At 35.6% G+C, this 22,783-nt stretch overlaps 1 protein-coding gene across 5 annotated transcripts in view; it reads left to right on the top strand.

Annotated features, from left to right (window-relative positions):
• The window catches only part of FBXO4 (F-box protein 4), a 416,918-nt gene that overhangs the window by 364,650 nt on the left and 29,485 nt on the right, over nucleotides 1-22,783 (top strand). For all 5 annotated transcript variants that reach the window (XR_014831230.1, XR_014831233.1, XR_014831234.1 and 2 more), the window contains 2 exons: nucleotides 11,013-11,175; nucleotides 12,285-12,414. The gene's annotated coding sequence lies outside the window, so the exon portion shown is untranslated. The remainder of the gene's footprint in view (nucleotides 1-11,012; nucleotides 11,176-12,284; nucleotides 12,415-22,783) is intronic.

The following is a 22,783-nucleotide window of genomic DNA, read 5'->3' on the forward strand; positions in this document are numbered from 1 at the left end:
CCATAGTAGCTGCACCAATATGCATTCTACCAACAATGCACAAAGATTCTCTTTTCTCCATATCCTTGTCAATACTTACTATTTATTTATTTATTTACTTATTTATTTATTTAGTTTTTTGTCCTTTTTAGGGCTGCACCCACAGCATATGGAGGTTCCCAAGCCAGGGATCTAATCAGAGCTGTCGCTGCCGGCCTACACCAGAACCACAGCAATGCCAGATCTGAGCCGCGTCTGTGACCAGCTCACGGCAACACCGGATCCTTAACCCACTGAGCGAGGCCAGGGATCAAACCCACAACCTCATGGTTCCTAGTCAGATTTGTTTCCACTGTGCCATGACGGGAAGTCCCTATTTATTTTTTTGCTAATTGCCGTTCTAACAGGTATGAGGTTATATTGCATTGTGTTTTCTTTTTTTTTTTTTACTGTGGTTTTGATATGCATTTTCCTGGCTATTAGAAGAAGTTGAGAATTTGTTCATATGTGTGTTGTCTGTCTATATATCTTTCTTCTTTAGAACACTGTCTATTCAAGTCCTCTGCCCATGTTTTTAATTGGATTGTTTGATTTTTTTTAAATTGAATTGTGTGAGCTCTTATATATTTTGGTTATTACACCTTATCAGACAGATGGTTTGCTATATATATATATATATATGAAATCGTCACATTGTACATCATTACATTGTACACCCTTATACAATGTTACATGTCAATTATATTTTAATAAAGTTGGAAAAATAGGAAACGTTTCAAGTTGCTTTGGCTCTGGAACTTTGGATGCATTCATACGCTTTTTAAAGTCCATGAAATAGTTAAGATATTCTGTTTCAATGTCTTTCCATATAAATACAGATTATTATGCCTCTGGTATACCTGGTTAGTCCAAGTAAACACAGTTGACCTGAGATCTGTGATAAAGAGCCCACTGTAAGGAACCTCAGCCCTTTGAGGCCAGAGAAGTTTTCTTTGTCCTTGCCATGGGCTGCACCATTACCTGATACCAAGTTCAATATTCTTTTCAAAACAAAGTGATTTTATTTCACTAACTTTAAGGGGAAGGAACCAAATGAGGATGAGCACTTAGCTTTTAAGAAAGTCACGGAAGTAATTTTTATTAAAATTTAAACTGTAACCATCTTTATTAAAATTCAGTCCATTAGTCATACATTGAGATGATGTCTTTTCTCTGAGTAACTCAAAAACTATGAAAATAAGCTCCAGAAATGAAATTAAAATTTAGTTTAAAATACAACAGAAGACTAAGCAAATGAAAATCATGGGAGAGGAAGGGGAGTGTCAATGGTGGAATAGCTGCCTGTTGTGCTCAAGACACCAACTCCCCAGGATTACAGGGATTCTGCAGCTCTGACCAGTCCCTTCTCTGATATAGAGCTCTGGATCCCAGGATAAAGCTTCAGGAAGCTTTGTCCTTAGGATTTGGGACATACAATATGCAGGAAGTATGCTCCCCCCAAACTTGGAAAAATATGGTAGCCTTATACCAAGTGCTATCCAAGGGCTACCAGTTAAAACAAACAAACAAAAGAAAACCCTAAATATCTCAATAGTCAAGGGATCCCACATATTACAGCTTGACACAGGGATTGTTGGTAGCCCTTCAACTCAGGCTCTCTTTCCTCTGTAGTATTATATTCCCAATTTTTAGTTAGGCAAATGGCTATACTGCATAATGACTATAGTTTTCAGACTCTCCTCCAGTTAAGGGTAGAAATGCAATAAAATAATTTGATAAAATTCAGCAAAGTGAAAAAAAAGAACCCTTAGTAAATTAGAAATAAAAAGGAAATTGCCTAATATAATAGATGGTATCTGAAAAAATCCTACAATAAATATTATATGCAAGGGTAAAAGTTTTGAGTATTTCTCTTTGGGATTAGGAATGAGAAAAGAATACATGACATCATCACTTCTATCTGACATTGACCTGGAAGGTCAAGTGAGAACTAAAGGCAAGTAATAAAAAAGTGTAATAAAAGTTACACAGGTTGGAAAGGAAGAAACAAAACTATCACTATTCACAAAGGATGCAATGATGTGAATAAAAATGCAAAGAATTATCACGTAAACTACTAATGTTAATAATAGGGCTGGGAGTTCCTGTTGTGGCTCAGCAGGTTACGAAGCTGACCAGTATCCATGAAGACGAGGGTCTGATCCCTGGCCTCACTCAGAAGGTTAAGGGTCTGGCATGCCATGAGCTGTGGTGTAGGTGGCAGACGTGGCTCAGATCCTGCATTGCTATAGCTGTGGTGTAGGCCAGCAGCTGCATTTCTGATTCAACCCTTATTCTGGGAACTTTCATATGCGGCAGGTATGGCCCTAAAAAGCAAATAGGGCTGAGCAAAGTCTCAGAATTTACAGTCAATATATGAAATAAATCATATATTCAGACATAAGAATCAGAAGGTGAAATATTTAAAAAGATACCATTTGTAACCATATCAACAAATACGTACTTAGAATAAATCTAACAAAAGACATGCAAGAGATTTCTACAGGGGAAATTATAAAACCTTGTTGAAAAATATTAAAAAAGAATTAAATGGAAAAATATACCTTGTTTCTAGAAAGGAAGACTCAGTATTGCAAAATTATAAATTCTTCCCAGATTAATTTATAAATTTAATGCAATCTCAATTCAAGTACTAACTACTTGTATGTATATGCATGTATGTATGTATGTGATTTCATAACTTGTTTCCAAAAAATTTATTAAAATGCAAAAACCAAAACTAACCAAAATACTCTTCAATATAAATACAGAAGTGGGAGAATTTTACAGGAAGATTCATTACAAAGCTCTGATAATCAAGACAATGTTTATTGATAAGATATAAATTGAAAAATTAATGAAACAGAATAGATACCTGGAAACAGTACCATGTATATGTAATTTGTAATAGGTACAACAATTCATATCACTGAGAAAAATAATTTAAAAAAATTAATAGACCTTTTTGTAGCAGTTTTGGTTTTATAGAAAATTGGGCAGAGTGTACAAAACAAAATTCTAAAATAACCTTCACTCTACCCCCTGGTTTCCCCTATTTTTTACATCTTGAAATTGTAACATTTGTTGAAACTGATGTACCAATGTTTATATTATCTTTAACAAAATTACATGAGGGTTCACTTTTTGTGCTGCACGCCATATAGGTTTTGACAAATGTATAATATGTGTCCATCATTTATACATCACATAGGATAGTTTCACTGCCCTAAAACCCCCCCTGTGTTCTGCCTATTCATCCTTCCCTGTCTCCTACTCCAAAATCCTGGAAACCTCTATTCTTTTTAAAGAAAAATATACTTTCAAGTAAGAGGTTTTCAGGACAATTAACTATCCATAGATATTTTTTATTTTTTTAATTAATTAATTAATTTTACTTTTTAGGGCCACACCTGTGGCATATGGAAGTTCCCAGGCTAGGAACTGAATTGGAGCCACAGCCATAGTAACACCAGATCTGAGCCACATCTGTTACCTACACCAAAGCTCATGGCAATGCCGGATCCTTGACCCACAGAACAAGGCCAGGGATTGAACCCACATCCTCGTGGATACTAGTAAGGTTCATTTCTGCTGCACCACAATGGGAACTCCAATAAAAATTTTTTAATTCAATCTTTACTTCACCCCAAACACAAAATCAATCACTAATGGATCAAAAGTCTAAATGTATAAGCTAAAATAATAAAGTTTTAGAGAAGAATATAAGAGAATATCTATATGACCTTGTGGTATAGACAGATTTCATAAGCAAGATACAAAGCACAAACTATAAAGGAAAACATGATAAATTGGACTACATTAAAATTAAGACACATTCATCAAATAATATAAAAAGAATGAAAAGATAACTCATAAAGTGGGGAAGGAAGATGTTTGCAACAATATAACCAACAAAGAACTACTGATGTATAAAGAAGATATAAAGAATTATAAATAAATCCCCTAAAAGACAAAAAAATTATATATAAAATGTTCATAATAACTTTTTTGCATGATATAAAAACCTAAAACAATTGTATACCATCAAGAGAAAGAAGCTATATTCATACAATGTAATACTACAGCACTGAAAATAAATGAGCTATGGAGATCCACAGAAATATGGACATCTCAAAATATGTTGGAGAAAAGGCAAGTCATAAAAATGCATGTACCATAATTCTATTTATATAAAATACAGAAACTGGCAAAAGTGAAATCTAATGTTTAGGAATACATAAAAAAATAGAAGAGAAATGTTTACTATAAAAGTGATGGCAGCAATTATTTTTAAAGGGGAGCAGATTGTCACTAGGAAAGGATGCAATAAAAGTTTATTGAAAGCCATTAATGTTCTATTTCTAGAATTGTGTGTTCCTTTCAGAAACATTTGTAAGATAGTTCATATAGTTTTATACATTTATCTGTATTGTGTTTTGCAAAAATGTTAATTTTTAAAATGTAAGTTTAAAATAAAAGGCATCAATTCTTACCCTTCTCACTTCTTTAATACATAAATAAATAAGGAACAAGAAATAGCTCTTCTTTACGACAAAATTCCAATTAATAAATTCAGAAGGGAGATCATTGAATAGTTTTCCATCATCATTCCCAATAGAATATCAACTTTGACAACCACCCACAAATCAGTGTACTTTTGTGGGAGACTGAATGTCCAACAGAAAAATTCTAGCACTATCGGAGTGAAAAATCCAAGAACAGATACACTGTGAAGGGTAAGAAGAACTATTTCATTTTATCCATGTTACTCCTCTCTTCCAAGGCAGCATAGCCCAGTGCCAAATTCTCCGACAGGGAAAGGGAGAGCATAGTGAATGAGTGTCTTGCTTCCCCAGCCCTGTGAAACACTACCCCAAATGCTCCCTTCTTTATCACCCAACCCAGAAAACTAAGGTGATTTGCAAGACTGAGGGGTTGGGGAGGTTAGGAGCCCAGTAACCAGGACTTGAAACTCATTAAAGGGCCACAGATTCTACTAACCACATTACAGACTCCATCAGGAAGCCCATCCATAAACCACTTGGGATTCCTTACCTGCTCGCCCATAGGCAGACCCAGTGTTCCACATACCTTACCCCCACTCCTATGGCCAGATCCTTGCATATGCATATCACTGTGAGTATGAGCCTTTGCAGATGACTTGAAAGCACACACTGAAAGCCAACCCATTTCTGCAGGACTGGGAGAAAGCACACACATTTGAGCACTTCAGGGCACTTCTCTAGGGAAAATTTAAAAAAAAAAAAAGAGGCTCTCATCATTCAATCTGGCTTTATAGGATCAAGAGAAGGCATACAGATTTTTGAATAACCCAAGACAGAGCATGAGGTGTGGAGTGGTTGTGTCCCATCCACAGAAAAGTTCTGAGAAAGCTTCAGAATCCCTAGTTGGACTGACTTGTGAACACATCTCTCTCGTGAAGCCTGTCAGTAAAGACTGGAGGAGGCAATTCTTTCTTCAAGGGCAGACAGCAATATGAGACTTCAAGGAACATAAAAAAAAAATCAGGGAAACTTGGTACCATGAAAGGAATACAATAATTTTCTAGTCACCATCTACAAAGAAACGGAGATTTGTAAATTTTTTGACAAATAATTCAAAACAGTTGTTTTAAGGAAGCTCAATCAGCTATAAGGAAATACAATTCAATGAAATCAAGGAAACAGTAATAAATAAAATGAGAATTTCAACAAAAAGATAGAAATTGTAAGAAAGAGAGAAAGAAAGAAAGAAAAAAAGAAAGAAAGAAAGGAAGAAAGAAAGAAAGAAAGAAAGAAAGGAAGGAAGGAAGGAAGGAAGGAAGGAAGAACCAAACAGAAATGCTGGACCTGAAGAATGCAAAGGATGAAATTATATAGGCAACTGAGAGTGTCAACACCAGACTTGATCAAGCAGAAGGAAGAATCTGTGGACTTAAAGACAAGTCATTTGAAATAATCCATTCAGAGAAGGAAAGAAGGATGAAGGAAGGAAGGAAGGAAGGAAGGAAGGAAGGAAGGAAGGAAGAAAGAAAGAAAGAAAGAAAGAAAGAAAGAAAGAAAGAAAGAAAGAAAGAAAGAAAGAAGGAAAGAAAGAAAAGAAAAGAAAAGAAGGAAGAAAGAAAGAAAGAAAGAGAAAGAAAGAATCAAAAGGAATGAAAAAAACTGTGAGATTTATAAGATACCATTAAGAGACCAAATGTATGAATTATGGGGCTCTTTGAAGGAAAAGGGGAATAGAAAGGTTATTTAAAGAAATAATGGCTGAGAACTTCCCAAATCAGGAAAGAGATTTGGACATGCAGATACATGACACTCAAACATTCCTAAACGTTCAACCTAAAGAGGTTTACACAGAGACACTTTATTATTAAACTGTCAAAAATTAAAGACAAAGTGAGAAAAATTTGAAAGCAGCAAGAGAAAAGAAACTATCACATAGAAGAGAACCCCTTTAGGGTTTATGCCGTGGGTGCGGCCCTAAAAAAAAGGACGAAAGAAAGAAAGAAAGAAAGAGAGAAAGAGAGAAAGAGAGAAAGAGAGAAAGAGAGAAAGAGAGAGAGGGAGAGGGAGGGAGGGAGGGAGGAAAGGAGGGAGGGAGGGAGGAAAGAAGGGAGGAAAGAAGGGAGGAAAGAAGGGAGGAAAGAAAGAGAAGAAACTGCCAACCAAGTAAACTTTACCTGACAAAGATCTCCTGAAGATTTTTCCTGATGAATAAAAGCTGAGGGAGTTTGTTAACACTAGACCTGCCTTGCAAATAATGCTAAAGCAAGTTCTTTAAACTGAAAGGAAAGACTAGTACCATGAGAACGTATGAAAGTACAAAATTCACTGGTAAAGATAAGTGTAAAGAAAGCCAAATTGAGAATACTCTAATACTGTAAGGGTAGTATAAATCAGTTTTAACTCTGGTGTAAAGGTTAAAAGAAAAAGTATTAAAAATAACTATAGATACAATAATTTGTAATTGAATATACAAAATAAAAAGTATAGGTTGAGACGTCAAAAACAATATGTGGAGAGAGATGTAAAAGGGTAAAATTTTTATATGCAATTTAAGTCATTATCAGCTTAAAATAAACTTGTAATTATAAAATGCTTTATGTGAACCTCATTGTAATCCCAAGGGGAAAAGCCTGCATAGATACACAAAATATATTGAGAAAATAATCAAATCATGCTACTACAGAAAATCATCAAATCACAAAGAAAGCTAGCAAAAGAGGAACGAAGGAACTACAAAACATCCAGAAAACAATAAGATGGTATTAGTAAGACCTTACCTATAAATAATCATTTAAAATGTCTGATCTATTTAAATATTATTTAAAGTAGCCAAATATGGAAACAACTTAAGTTTCCATTGATAGATCAATGGATAAAGAAGTTCTATTTGATTCAAGCTCATGAGAATATTTTCCTCCACTTTCTACCCAATATGTCCCCAACCTCATCCTGGATGATTTTGAAATAAATGAGACATATTATGAAATCCATAAATATTTTAGTATATATCTCCCAAAAAAGGGGGACTCAGAAAATAAATCCACAATACCATTAGCAAGTCTAAACAAGGTAAGAATAATTCATTAATATCATCAAATAAAGCAGCTTGTTTTTGAGTAGGAATGATTAGGACTGAATGTGGTAATGGTCTTAAGAAAAGAATGAATGAGTTGTGGAAATTCAGGGAAGGGGTTGGGCGTGGTTTCCAGATTTAAAGAACAACTCACCCAGGGGAACAGATTATGTTTAGGACATTTTATAACTTTGTTTTTGGCTTTTCTTGGAAAAGTGGTTCTGAAATAGTACATAAGAGAAGTCCCTCTACTACACAGAATACTTGTGAATTTCATTTCTTTCCCTTTTCTCTATTAAGTAGGAAATAACAAGGAGAAGGATTCAGTAGCAAGGAAGTTGCATATTTAAAATGTAGACAAATTCTTAGCATTCAAAGCCAAATTCTAATGATTCCAATATGGAGCTTATCTTCTTATTCATCTTCCTAATTAAATGTATTCTCTTTTTCCTGGTTTAAAATCTTATTTCTAGTCACTGAGGGTATCTTTAAATTGCTTGCTTGAGACAAGATTGTCTGGAATTATGTATTGCCACAATGCAACAAACATTGTCCTATGCCTTCCAATCTCTCTTTAATGTTTCTGAAAGATTTATTCAGGTCAGGTCTAGCACTGAAATTTGATGTCTACAGTCAGGTGAGGGGATTTTTTTCCCTTATATAATTTTCACCTTTTAGAAACTCAGAATGCACAAGGTTAAAAAACAAAATAAAAACAAAAAATCTCTTCCAGTAAATATAGTATTGGATTATAACCTATTGATAAAAAAATTCATTAATCCATACTGATATAAATAAATGATCAAATACATAAACAAATGTGGTAGAGGGGAGTTCCTCCTTGCAGTAGAAGCCCAATGAACCAATATAGAAGGAATCAAAGAAATAGAAAATCACCTTTTAGTGATTAACGTAGTAATATTTTTTTTTGCAGAGAAAACCATTGATGTATGTTAAAATTATTGAGCAACATATAATGAATAATAGAATATTTGAAGAGTCTCAAAGTATCTCACTGCAATATATTAATTAATTACAAAGAGAGAAATAGTAACTTTACAGTGGGGAACCATGGCAGGATTCTGGTTAACCACCATCATCAACAGTAAACTATAGCAACACCATAAACTCTCAACATGATGTTGCTAGAAGGGAACAGCATCATTTCTATGGTATTCTTATTCAAAATATGTAACTTTGGTAGATCCTTAAAAATGAATTACCAGCTTCAGGTTAAATACTAAAATAAATTTACTTCATGGCAATATAGCCCAAAGCAATGTATGCGTAATGATAACTTCTGATATGTCATTAGGGTTAAATATTAATGAGGAATTTTTTTTAAATCTACATTTTGGCAACTTAAAGATTTTCACATTTCCTTAAAAAAATGATTGTCTATTTCATCACAGTGGCTATGATTTAGGCAGCAATCATTTTGATCTTTGGTTAATAAAGTCTTGTCAAAGGATGGATAGAAAACCTGGCCCAAACAACAAACTTATTAAAATGTTAAATATACATATATATAACTTCAAAGAGGGACAGTCTTCAAAATACTGATCAACATTTCTCAAAATTGTCAAGGTCATGAAAGATGAGGAAAGACTGAGAAGCTGCCACAGATTAGAGGAGACCAAGGGAACATGATAGCTTAATGCAATATGAAACTCTGGATTGGATCCTGAAATAGGAAAAGGACATCATTGGGAAATCTGACTGAGGTCTGTAGATTAGCTTTATATTGTCCCAGTACTAATTTTCTGGTTTTGACAATTGTTATCACAGTTATATAAGATGTTAACATTGGGAAAACTCAATGATGTATACATGGGAAATACTATTTTTGCAACTTTTCTTTAAATCTAAACTTGTTCCTAAAGTTAAACATTAAGGAGGGGGGAACCCTTCTACCAGTACATAAGTATATCCTGGCTTGGGTGAATCCATTTATAAACTTCTCACCTTTTAGATGGCTGGACCCAGCCTTTTGGGACATTTCCTCTGCTTTGCCCTGCAGAGCAAGGCATTTTCTTGGAGATCTCTAAGTCTCACTAAATACTATGTAGCCCTCAGAACAAGCAAAAGCATAGTAAATGTTGGGGAAAGTTTCTTTTATGCTATGTACATGGTTTAAAGCACCCTTGGAAGTAGTTTTTGTTTGTTTTCGTATAGTTGGAGACATAAGGAGCATTCGCAGTCATAACTGTGAACTCGAGGAAGGCTTCTATGCCACATGCAGTCTTCTCTTTCTGGTCTCTTACCCTTACCCTGAGCATCCCTTAACTCTTCCCTCCATTCTGCCCTTAATACACTCCCTAGACTCTAACCTCTGAAGTTAAAGAAAAGCAAGCACAAATTTAAAAAAAAAAAAAACTCATAAAACAGGCACATGTGAGTGCACGTATGTGTGTATTTAGTTTAGGAGGTTCCAATGGCGTCAATATCCAACATTTGATTTTTCCGTCTGTAGAACAGCAGCAAGACTGCCATCATCTAAGTTTGTATCTGCTGCTGTAGTGCCTCCCTTTCTGCCCCTTTTCTCTTTAAATGGCATCTCCCTCATCTGCCTTTCCATTTTACATGACTGCTTTGTTTTCCCATCCACTGCTAAAGCAGAAAGAGATACCATAGCTTAATTATACTAACAGCATATCTGTCACACTAATATAATGTTCCTTTCCATTCATGGCTGTGTGGATTTTTTTACTTGGAAAATTGTATACTGACCAAAAATGATATTAAACCTTGCACGGACAGCCATGAGCAGGAAATGCTCTTGGCCCCACCAGTACCTTGCAGGTAGGGACAGGACTTTGAGGTCAACTGCCTTGGAATGATACCTCTAACTTGAAAATTTCATGAAGCAGTCTCACAACAAAGCTCTGTCCCACCCTGAACCCTCACAGTCATGGTGGAGTCTGGGAGACAATTTGTTTTGCCTCTAAGGACTGTCTAGTTTAATACATGAACTGTCCAAAGGAAGCCCTTTTATACTAATCTCAATTGCTTTCAGTCTTGTTCCCTAGGCTTGTCTCCAGGGATGGCATATGGGGAAACAAGATCAGGAGCTCCCCTTATCTTAGTTGATAAATAGGTGTTTGAGGAGAGACTGAGATTGCTATGAGTACTAATTGTTAATAGGTTAATTTTTATCATGAGCTTCTGACTCCTCACTCTTCTTCCCCATCCCACCATTGTTATAACTATATAAGCAATCTACAGTGCCTGCTAGAATTTTACCAGTTATTCTATTAAGGATCCAATCTAGGGTCCACCTTGCATGTAGTTGTCATGTCTTCTTGGTCTCCTTCAGTCTCCAAATACTTTTGGGTGCTTTCATTCTTTCCACCCAGCAAGATGGTAATTCAAACTTAAGATAAAGCTCAGTGTCATTAATTGTCTTTGCCTGATAGGTGCCAATGGAGTCTATTCAAGAAGCTGCCATTCTGTAGATAAACATGGAGTTGTCATGCTGAACTGCTTTGCCTCTCATACATCTCCAGTTTGCCCTTTGGAGAGCTCAGACATCAAGGAAGTCTGGGGACTTAGACCAAAGTTTCAAACTCCAAGTACCAGGTAGTTTTGAAGTCTCATGTTTACTCTTTAAAGCTTTCAGGGATTTTATGTTTTACTCAAAATTATGCATATTTATTTCTAATTCAGAAATTATACTTCCTTAATTTTTATGACAAAATTAACATGCCAGGAATATTCATTGTATTCATTCCCTGGCTTGACATATTCATTGTTGCAGTCCTGGCATATTCAGTCTAAGAAGCTGAAATGGTGTTATTTCAAAAGTATGACTGGATTACACAAGCCATAACAACTAAATGCTGGTGTTCAATCACCACCTACAACGCTGTTCCTACAGGCCAAATGTCTTCCAAGTTATAAAAAACTGTCTTACAAACAAACTTTGGGCTTACAATCTACTTATAAGTTGGGAACTGTTTTTTCTAATATACAGTCTCCTTGCCACAGGGTTTTTATAAGTCATCACAATAAATAGTACTTTTAATTTCTGTGAAAACCCACCACTTATTAAGTTGGATTTTTTTTCTCTAGTTATCAAATGGCCTTCAAGCAGAACTTCTTAGTATGAATATCTGGTTGGGAAAATGGTCTGACAACAACAAAAAGAAGTTATATGAAAAAGCAAGATTGAACAGAACTCATTTACAAGCAAGGGCCTTTGATTCTGTACTTTGTCCTTCAGCTTCAAAATTCAATTTTCCTACTCAATTTTCTGCTGTTAAAATGATGCAATCGTTTGTTGCTTGGATATAGATGGTAGTATACTCCATCTCTGACAGTAACAAAGTTGGTGAAAAGCTCACCGGAAACCAAGTTCTTCTTTGAGCCTTTTATCAAGGCTCTTTGTATTTTCAAAATAATCAAAGGCGAGTGCAGGTGAAAAGCAGAGCATTGCTGGTGAGTGATGCAAAGATCAAGCCCTGGAAATTTTATTTTCCTTGGAAGATAGTTTTTACTGAAGGGAGAGTGGGAAGGCAAGTATTGTACACCAGAGGCTACTGGAGCTGAATTTTGAACTTTCCATCCCCATTTTAGAATTGGGTCAATGTTGTTATTGGTTCTGGCTACAGGAAATTTTGGTAAGTGGGAAATATTTTCTTCCTTTTACATGATTTCTTCTCCTAATCCTGCTGCTTTCTCTCCTTAAGGTGTCATGCATGAGGAGAGTGACATCATTTCTGTAGCAGTGTTCTCTCCAGGATCCTTACAGATGGGGGTAATTGCAGATAGAAATCATACCTCAGGAGGACACCACTGGTGACCATGAGAATTTAAAAGGTGACATATAGATCCTAATGCTCTCTAAAAATCTTATTTCCTTTGTAATTTTCAGTTATTTCAAGATGAAATGTGCTCTATCTTGATAATTGAATGCCTTAAGGGAGCCTTGAGACATATATTGAAAGGACCTTGCCTGTGTGTATGACTCATGCCAAAAATAGAAATAGATTAAACTTCATGCCTCTCTCATAAAATTCCTATCCTCTTTTATCTTTTATATTAGGGGGTCTGTAAAATACAGCCCTTGAGCCATATCTGGCTCATGGTCTTGTGTGGTTTTTTTTTTTTTTTTTGCTGTTATTCAGCCTACCACTTAAGAAATTTTTATACTTTTAAATGGTTGCAGAAAACCAAAAGAAGAAAAATATTTTGTGATACATGAAACTTATTTGAAATTCAGATTTAAGTGTGTATGAATACAGTTTTATTGGAATACAGCCATGTTCATTCTTTTATGTAAGACTTTTGGTTGCTTTTATGTAACAACTATAGAGTTGAGTCATTGCAATAGAAACCACATTTGGACTGTAAAGCTTACAATATTAACTCTTTGGCCCTTTGGGAAATGCTTGTCAACCCTTGTTCCATATCCACTGAGAATTCTCTTTTGCTCAACAGTGTACAGCCATGAAGTGGGCACACCCGAGGCAGGGGACAAGTGTCATAAGGAAGTGAGGCGGGGGCAGGAGAAACATGAAGAGCTTTAAAAGTCACCTTTGCCAGTGTCACAGGTTGTCTGCAGCTAAAGCTGCTCTTTGCTTTGCTCTTAAGAATTTTGTGCATATATTTAATAGAAGGAACAAAGATCCAGGAAAATTAGATAAATTGGGACACAGAAAACAGGGAAAGAATAGCTGTTGCTTTGCCATAGTCAAGCACTTTTCCCCATCTCTGACTCCTGCTTGCTGCCTCACCATCTTCTGTGGTTCTTCTTGAGATAGGAATGGAGGAGGAGGAGAGACGGAAAGGGAGGAAGAATTTTATATGAAAGCAGAAGATTTGGATAACTGAAGTAGAAATCAAAGTGAGAATGGTAGAGAAAAAGATTATGGTGTAGTGAGAAGGGACTTGCAAAAAGTTCTGAGCCATTGATGGTGTCATCCTCTATTCCTACTACAAGTTAAACTTTCTACAAGGAGGCCATAGAGCCTTTATTAACTGATCAATTCCTTGGAATAAAGATCAGGAAGATAAGGATGTAGAAAGAAGGTGGCTATGAGACAAGGCACCAAAAACTAATTTTGCCAACATTAATATGATAAAAAGTAATTTTTTAAGCTTGTTGCCCCTAGACTCTAGATTCGAGTAAAAGCTTATACATGAGCCTAATGTATAGACAACATATAGATAGACCAGTTGTGACTAAAGCTGGCCTGACTTCTAGCCACACACACCCATCTCCCTTTGCCAAGGATTTCCACAGGGATTTCAAGGCTCTCTTCCTCTCTCAAGAAAATCACCACTTTCTTATCTGGGGGCCTGGAGGAGGTCATTCTGTCTTTGCAAGAGTCACTTTGAATCTAATTGTCAGAAAGAGGGAGGACATAAACATATGTTTGCAGTCTCTGTCCACATTGGATTTGTATAACTGTCATAAAATGGTTTATAGTTTGGTAATCCACAGATAAATTCACAGCTCACACATTTTAAAGCTATGTTGTAATTCTCCTATGAGATTCAGAAACTCTAAGGGTTAGCTTATGATGCACATGAAGCAGACATAGGTTTATTTCATGTGGTGTTGGCCGACTTTTTAGGGCATCAGACACATGGAAGAAGAGGACTATTAATCCCTAATTTTAAATAACGATGTTAGAAGAAAAGGAACTGCCAACTCTAGGAGTGAACAGGATTCTTTGTCACCTTAATCCATGGCAGGTTTAGATTTATAAAGGCATTTGCCATTTTTGTTGAACAAGTCAAAGTGAACAATTAAGAACAAATTTATCAACAAAAGCATTAAGACAACATTTTGTCTTCCTTTAAAGAGTTTTCCATCTTTGTTTATTCCATGGCACATAGGTCAACTTTTTAGAAGACCAGGAGACATGGGGTTTTCTGCACCCTCCTTGCCATTTACTTGTTCAGACCACACAAACGAACCACATTAGAAAACACACAAAAATGTGCCAAGAACATCTTCCTCTCTCCCCATCACACTTGTAGCCACCTTTTCCTAATGGAGCATGGAATTCCATAACCTCAGGGAACATCAAAATATTTCCAAATACTCTAGAAAACGGATTTGGACCTTGCTTATTATTTTGCCTTGAGAAATACATTACCAGCATTTGTGTTCGAAGCTGATGTTCTGTTACCCAGAATGTTGCCTTGGAAACCAATGTACAGTGAGGAATAGACAGTGGAAGTCCTCTACCTCTCCAGGCTCACCTCTTTCCTGTAGCTGAAGGGAACATTATATTTCTCCTCAGCTCTACTCCAAAATCAACAGGAAAAAAATGCTAAGTGCAAAATATTAGTTATCTTCTACTTACATAAAGACTCCCCTAAGGATCCTATCCTATTAATGTAAGTACTTCAAAGAGAACCACATGACTGGGTAGGCAGATATCGAATTCAACAAATGTTCAACTTAACACAGGCTCATGTTGAAAACAGAACCTCTATAATTCATTTACAGTGTGGGCTAAAGTCATGGAGACCACAGAAAGCTCTCCTAAATAAATCAACTAGGATGATCATTAATACTTGTAGGGCTCATGATCTCTAAATAGCAGTTCTTTGTGAAAGGCAGAAGTTGGAGGGAAAGATCATTACTCTTGCATAGTTAAAACTGAACAAAAATATAAGAAGTAATATCAGCACAAAATAACTTTTTCTTGTACAGAAACTCTCATCAAAATCAAAGGCATACTTTGGAGCAGTGATAAATCTGTTCCAGATTTGCTCCACCTGGGGTTTGAACAATTATCAGATGATTATGCCTCAAATAGATTTTTCAGGGTTCCATTTCCCTATCACAAACTGCAAAGGGTTTTCTTGTGCTCTACTACTTAACGGAGCATTGTGTTCCTTCATGAAAGCTTAAAAAGTTCAGAGAAATTTAGAAAGATTAAATGCATTATGACTCTGGAAATGAATTGTTGGGGGCAGAGAAATGCTTGAAAACCTTATGACTCTTTTGCAGTAATGGCTAGTTTAAGGGTTGGATGGAGTAGGAGAATTGAGTGTTCAGGGGTGGGGAGAGTTGAATGTGGAGGAAGGAAGAAAACCATCATGTACAGAGTTAAGTGATGGTGCGTTATTACTAGACAGTAAGTTTGAAATGGTTCCAAAGAATAATAAGTGAAAAGGCTAATGTGAGCAGGTGGGGAAAGTTTGACATTATTAGTGATTGTGATGACTGAAGGGAGGCTTCCTTCAGGAAGCTTTAAAAGCAGGCCTGTGTGTTTCACAGATGAAGGGTGCTCAAGCTTAAAGAGGTCTCTTGCAATTTTCAGTAATAACTAGGCAGCAAGACTTAAAATCCACAGGACAATGGTATTTTTGTAGCCTGTAGGAGGACAGCAACTCACAGCACTGTAGCAAGGTAGAAAATGCAGAGCGAGGCTAGGGCAAAGTACAGGAGGCAGCAAATTCATATTCAGTGTAATTATGAGTTCAGTAGTTGTATGTTGCTCTATGGTAACACCTCCAAGAGCCAAGTTATAGACAAATGTTTATAAAATATAAACCATAGACCTAGTACTAAGCAAGGTGCTGTGAGACAGACAAAAGCCCAAGGAGGTTAAGGCCTGTCTCTGAACACGGAGTCATTTTATGAACCAAAATACATGTAATAATGTAGCAGATTATTTGATACTAATAATTTGAATCTAGGAATAAAATATAATAAAGTGCTGATTATTGCTATAGACAGTAATGGGCTGGGTTCCCCAGGGAAGGCTTTAAGAGAAGTAATTTAGGAAAGGTTTCTCAAGAATGGATGCAGTGGTTCAGCAGCCCCTCCACAGTGTCAGTGGGAGAGATGTACAGTTGGAAATATGTGGGAGTTTTTAAAAGCTGTTTTGTCTTTATTTTTAATTATGGTCAAATACACATGCATAACGTAAAATTTACTATATTAGTCATTAGTGTACAGTTCAGTGCCATTAACTATATTAACATTGTTAAATAACCACCACCTCCATCCATCTTCAGAAATATTTTCACCTTATGAAACTGAAATTCTGTACCCACTAAATACTAACTCCCCACCCCCCTCTCCCCAGTCACTGGCAACCACTATTCTACTTTCTTTCTATGTGAATTTGACTATCCTAAGTACATCATACAAGTAGAATCATATATGTAACTAATAACACTTTATATTATGGTTTTTTTGTTTTGTTTTGTATTTTGTCTTTTTAGGGCCACACCCACGGCATATGGAGGTTCCCAGGCTGGGGGTCTAATGGGAGCTGTTGCTGCCAGCCCACACCAGAGCCACAGCAACACCAGATCTGAGCCGTGTCTTCCACCTACACCACAGTTCATGGCAACGCTGTGTCCTTAACCCACTGAGAGAGGCCAGGGATCATCCACAACCTCATGGTTCCTAGTTGGATTCATTTCCGCTAGGCCACGATGGGAAATATAGTATACTATATATAAGGATATACTATGTTCCATATCTTCTAAAAATAGAACATGAACAACACACTCTAGAAAAATGTCCATCAAAAGAGTTAATTTTAATTTTGATTTTGAAACATAAAAGTCTTCATTTCTGTTGCCCATATTGTAATAACAGCCTTAACCCAAAAGTGTGACTCTAAGAATGGAAATTTCAGAGTATAAAGTATGTAAGCTTTGAGAGGGTATGAGATAAATATTTCCTTTAGATGCAATTTGCTGCTTTTATACATACACCTTCCCTGAGAGTGCACCTAGAAGTAGGATATCTAATCACTTTTATCTGGAATCTAATATATGGCACAAATGAACCTTCCACAGAAAAGATAATCATGGACTTGGAAAATAGACCTTGGTTGCCAAGGTGGAAGGGGAGGGAGTGGGATGGATTAGGAGCTTGGGGTTAATAGATGCAGACTATTGCCTTTGGAATGGATTAACAATGAGATCCTGCTGTGTAGCACTGGGAACTATATCTAGTCACTTATGATGGAACATGAAAATGTGAGAAAAAAGAATGTATACATGCATGTGTAACTGGGTCACCATGCTGTACAGTAGAAAAAAATGGATTGGGGAAATAGCAAAAAAAAACTTTTTAAATAAAATAAAAATAAAACGAACTTCAAAAAAAAAAAAGAAGTAGGATATCTATAAAGGGTTGGAGAGGTCTATTCTCAGAGCACAAAAAATAGTTCTAAAATTCTTTCGTGCATAAATAATTGAATGTTATCCATATTGAAAAGAATATCCAAAAATATTAAACAATAATATACAATGAAAATTAATTTTATAAATGTATTTCTTACCTCGAATTATAGTTTTCTTAGTTTAGCTAAAGTCATATTTAATAAAAAGAAAAAAAAATTTAATGAAGAAATATGGAGCCCCTCCCTGATGGTAATTTGCAAAAGATGGAGAGGAGAGTAAGATGATAATTTCAGTAATGTTTTATAAATTATTTTTAATAGACTTGATTTTTAAAGACTTTATTAATTTAATTAATTAATTTTTAAAATTTGCTTTCTAGGGCTGCACCCATGGCATATGGAAGTTCCCAGGCTAGAGGTTGAATTGGAGCTATAGCTGCCAGCCTACACCACAGCCACAGCAACGCGGGATCTGGGCCATGTCTGTGACCTACACCACAACTCATGGCAACACCAGATCCCCGACCCACTGAGCAAGGCCACAGATTGAACTACATCCTCATGGATATCGTCAAATTCATTTCCACTGCACCACATTGGGAGCTCCCTAGATTTTATTATTTTAGAACTGTTTTAAGTTCATGAAAAATTGAGAAGAAGGTACAGAGATTTCCCATATACCCTTTCCCCTACTCCTGCACAGCCACCCCATTAGCAACATCCTTCACCAGAGTGGTACACTTGTTATAACTGATGAACCTACACCTACACATCATAGTTACCCAGAGTCCATAGTACACCTTAGGGTACTCTCTTGGTGTTGTATATTCTATAGATTTGGACAAATTTATAATGACATGTATCTATCATTATAGTACTTAACAGAGTATTTTCACTGCCCTAAAACCCCTCCATGCTCTGCCTGTTCATCCCTCCTCTCTTCCAAACCCTGATAACCACTGATCTTTTTGTTGTCTCCATAGTTTTGCCTTTTCTAGGATGTTATATAGTTGGAATCATAAAGTATGTAGGCTTTTCTTATTGGCTTCTTTTACTTAATAATGCATATATAAGATTCTTCCATGTCTTTTAGGGTTTAATAGCTCATTTAATTTCAGAGCTAAATAATATCCCACCATTTGGATGTACCACAGTTTATTTATTCATTTACCTGCTGAAGGATATCTTATTTGCTTCCAAGTTTTGGCAATTATGAATAGAACTACTATAAACATCTATGTGCAGAGTACTGTGTAGATATAAATTTTCAACTCCTTTGGGTAAATACCAAGAAGAACAATTGGTAGACAATATGGTAAGAATTGTTCAGTTTTGTAAGAAACCACCAAACTGTCTCCCAAAGTGGCTTTTACCAGTTTGCATTCCCACCAGCAATGAATGCAAGTTCTTATTGTTCCACATCCTTTCCAGCATTGGACCTTATCTGTGTTGTGAATTTTTGGTGTTCTAATAGATGTGTAGTAGTATTTCGTTGCTTTAATTTGCATTTCCTTGATATGTATGTGCAGCATCTTTTCATATGCTTACTTGACATCTGTATATCTTCTTGGTGAGGTATCTGTTAAGGTCTTTGGCCCATTTTTTAATTTATTTTTTTATTGTTATTTCCCCAATACAATTTTTTTCCTGCTGTACAGCATGGTGACCCAGTTACACATACATTTATACATTCTTTTTTCTCACATTTTCATGCTCCATCATAAGTGACTAGATATAGTTCCCAGTGCTACACAGCAGGATCTCATTGTTAATCCATTCCAAAAGTAATAGTTTGCATCTATTAACCCCAAGCTCCCCAACCACCCCACTTCCTCCCCCTCCCCCTTGGCAATCACAAGTCTATTCTGCAAGTCCATGATTATCTTTTCTGTGGAAGGTTCATTTGTGCAATATAGTAGATTCCAGATATAATTGATATCATATGGTATTTGTCTTTCTCTTTCTAAAGTACTTCACTAAGTTATGAGTCTCTAGTTCCTCCCATGTTGCTGAAAAATGGCCCATTTTTTATTTGTTTTTTTTTTGTTTTGCTTTGTTTGTTTGTTTGTTTTTCTTTTTGCTATTTCTTGGGCCACTCCCGCGGCATATGGAGGTTCCCAGGCTAGGGGTCTAATCAGAGCTGTAGCCACCGGCCTATGCCAGATCCACAGCAATGCGGGATCCGAGCCGCGTCTGCAACCTACACCACACGCAGCTCAAGGCAACACCTGATCGTTAATCCACTGAGCAAGGGCAGGGACCGAACCCGCAACCTCATGGTTCCTAGTCAGATTCATTAACCACTGCGCCACACCGGGAACTCCCCATTTTTTATTTGAGTTTTTTGTTTTCTTATTGTCACTTTTTTTTTTCTTTTTCAGCCACATCCCTGGCACATGAAAGTTCCCAGGCCAAGCTTTAAATCCGAGCCACAGCTACAACCTATGCCACCGCTGCAGCAATGCCAGATCCTTAACCCACTGCACTGGGCCAGGGATTGAACTGGTGCCACCACAGAGACAATGCCAGATTATTAACCCACTGTGCCACTGAAGGAACTCCTTATTATAAAGTTTTAAGAGGTTTTGGGTTTTTTTTTTTTTTTGGATGGGTGTATACTTTGGATAACAGCCCATTATCAGATGTTTCTTTTGCAAATATTTTCTTCCAGTCTGTGGCTTGTCTTCTCATTCTCTTGACATTGCCTCTCACAGAGAAGTTTATAATTTTAATGAAGTCTAGCTTACCAACTATTTCTTTCATGAATCAAGCCCTTGGTGTTTTATTTAAAAAGTCATCACCATACCCAAAGTCATCTAGGTTTTCTCCTTTGTTATCTTCTAGGAGTTTTATAGTTTTTTCTTTTATATTTATGTCTATGATCCATTTTGAGTTAATTTTTGTGAAGATCTTAAGGTCTGTGTCTAGATTCACTTTATCACACATGATATCCAGTTGTTCCAGCACTATTCATTGAAAAGATTATCTTTGCTTCTTTTATGTTTCTTTTGCTTTTCTGTCAAATAGCACTTGACTATATTTATGTGACTCTATTTCTGAGTCCTCTGTTCTATTCCTTTCTTTCACCAATACCGTACTGTCTTGATTACTACAGCTTTATTGTAAGTCTCAAGGCTGGGCTGGTCACAATCTTCCAACTTTGTTCTTCTCCCTCAATATTGTGTTGGTTATTCTGAGTGTTTTGCCTCTCCATATAAACTTCATGAGTTTTTTGATTCCATGAAATAATTGGGATTTTGGTTAGTGTTGCACTGAATCTATAGATTGAGCTGGGAAGAACTGACAGCTTGACTATATTGAATTTTCCTATCCATAAGCATAGAATATATCTCCATTTATTTATTTCTTTAATTTCATTCATTAGTATTTTGTATATTTTTCATATATCTTATACATATTTTGCTAGATTTATATCTAAATTTTTTACTTTGTGTTCTAATGCAAATGTATTTTTAATTCAAATTCCAGTTTTTCTTTGCCGGTATTTAAGAAAGTAATGAATTTTTATATATTAATCTTGTATCCTGCAAACTTATTATCATTGCTTATTAGTCCCAGGAGTTTTTTGTCAGTTCTCTCAGATTATCTTCATAGATGAATGCCATCTGTGAAGAGTGATAGTTTTTTTTTCCTTCCCAATCCGTATAATTATATTTACCTTTCCTGTCTTATTTCATTAGCTAGAACTCTGAGTACAATGTTGAAAAGAAGTGGTGAGAAATGACATCCTTGATTTATACCTGATCTTAGTGGGAAGGCTTTGAGTTTTTCACAATTAAATGTGATTTTACCTGTAGTTTGTTTGTAGATGTTCTTAATTAAGTTGAGAAAGGTCCTCTCTAGTCCTAATTATTTGAAATTTTTTATCATAAATGAGTATTGGATTTATCCAATGATTTTCCTGCATCTATTGATGTGATTACATGGTCTTTTTTCTTTAGCTAATTTATATGATGGATTACATTAATTGGTTTTCAAATGTTGAATCAACCTTGCATATCTTGGATAAATGCTACTTGTGTAATGCGTAAATTCTTTTTATGCATTATTGGATTTGATTAACTAATATTTTGCTGAAGATTTTTGCATCTATTTATAAGAGATATTGGATATAGTTTTCTTGTATGTCTTTGTCTTATTATGGTATTAGGGTAATGCTGGACTATTGAATGAGTTCAGAAGTACTTCCTCTACTTCTGTATTCTGAAGGATATTGTAGAGAGTTAATATAATTTCTTTCTTAAATATTTGGTATCATATACCAGTCAAACCAGGTGGGCCTGATATTTTCTATTGTGGATGGTTATTTCTCAATTTCTTTAATGGATATAGGCCTATTTAGTTTGCCTCTTTCTTCTTATGTGAGTTTTGGCAAATTGTATTTTTTAAGGAGTTGGATCATTTCATCTCTGTTATCAAATTTGTGGGCATAGAGTTGTTCATAGTATTATTTTACTGTCCTTTTAATGTCCAAGGGATCTGTAGTAATCTCTTTCACTTCTGATACTAGCAACTACTATCCTCTCTCTTTTTTCTTAGCCTGACTAGAAGCTTATCAATTTTATTTATATTTTTCAAAGAATCAGCTTTTAGTTTTATTGATTAATTTCTATTGATTTCCTGTTTTCAATTTTACTCTATATAAATTATTTTTGGTAATAATTGACTAAAGAAAAGCTAAGTCTGGGCTTATAATTCTCTTGATTAAGAGATTGAAGAAATATGTATCTCTATTGAATGATGTATAAGCCTGTGAAGTCCTCTAGAGGATCAACAGAATGTTTTCTTGATATGAAATCTTAATTATAGCTTTTTAGGCTCTCTCCAGTTCATCTATTGTAACACTTCACCTTTGGATATGTAATATTCAACAATATCTTACTACTATTTTATAGATAATAATTTTTTTCCATTGAATTAAACATGTAATAAACAAGCTTATTTCAAATATGCCTCCAAATCATACAAAAAGGACATCTCCTTTGAGATCTACTTCATATTCTGTCTTTGTGTTAATATTAGCATAATAATTTCTTATAGCTTCCATTTATTTATTTTAA

The sequence above is a fragment of the Sus scrofa genome, chromosome 16 (genome assembly GCF_054392235.1).
Source record: "Sus scrofa isolate SSC_HxYL_T2T_F1_AM1 chromosome 16, Sscrofa_HxYL_maternal_Yorkshire_Landrace_v2.0, whole genome shotgun sequence".
NCBI lineage: Eukaryota > Metazoa > Chordata > Mammalia > Artiodactyla > Suidae > Sus > Sus scrofa.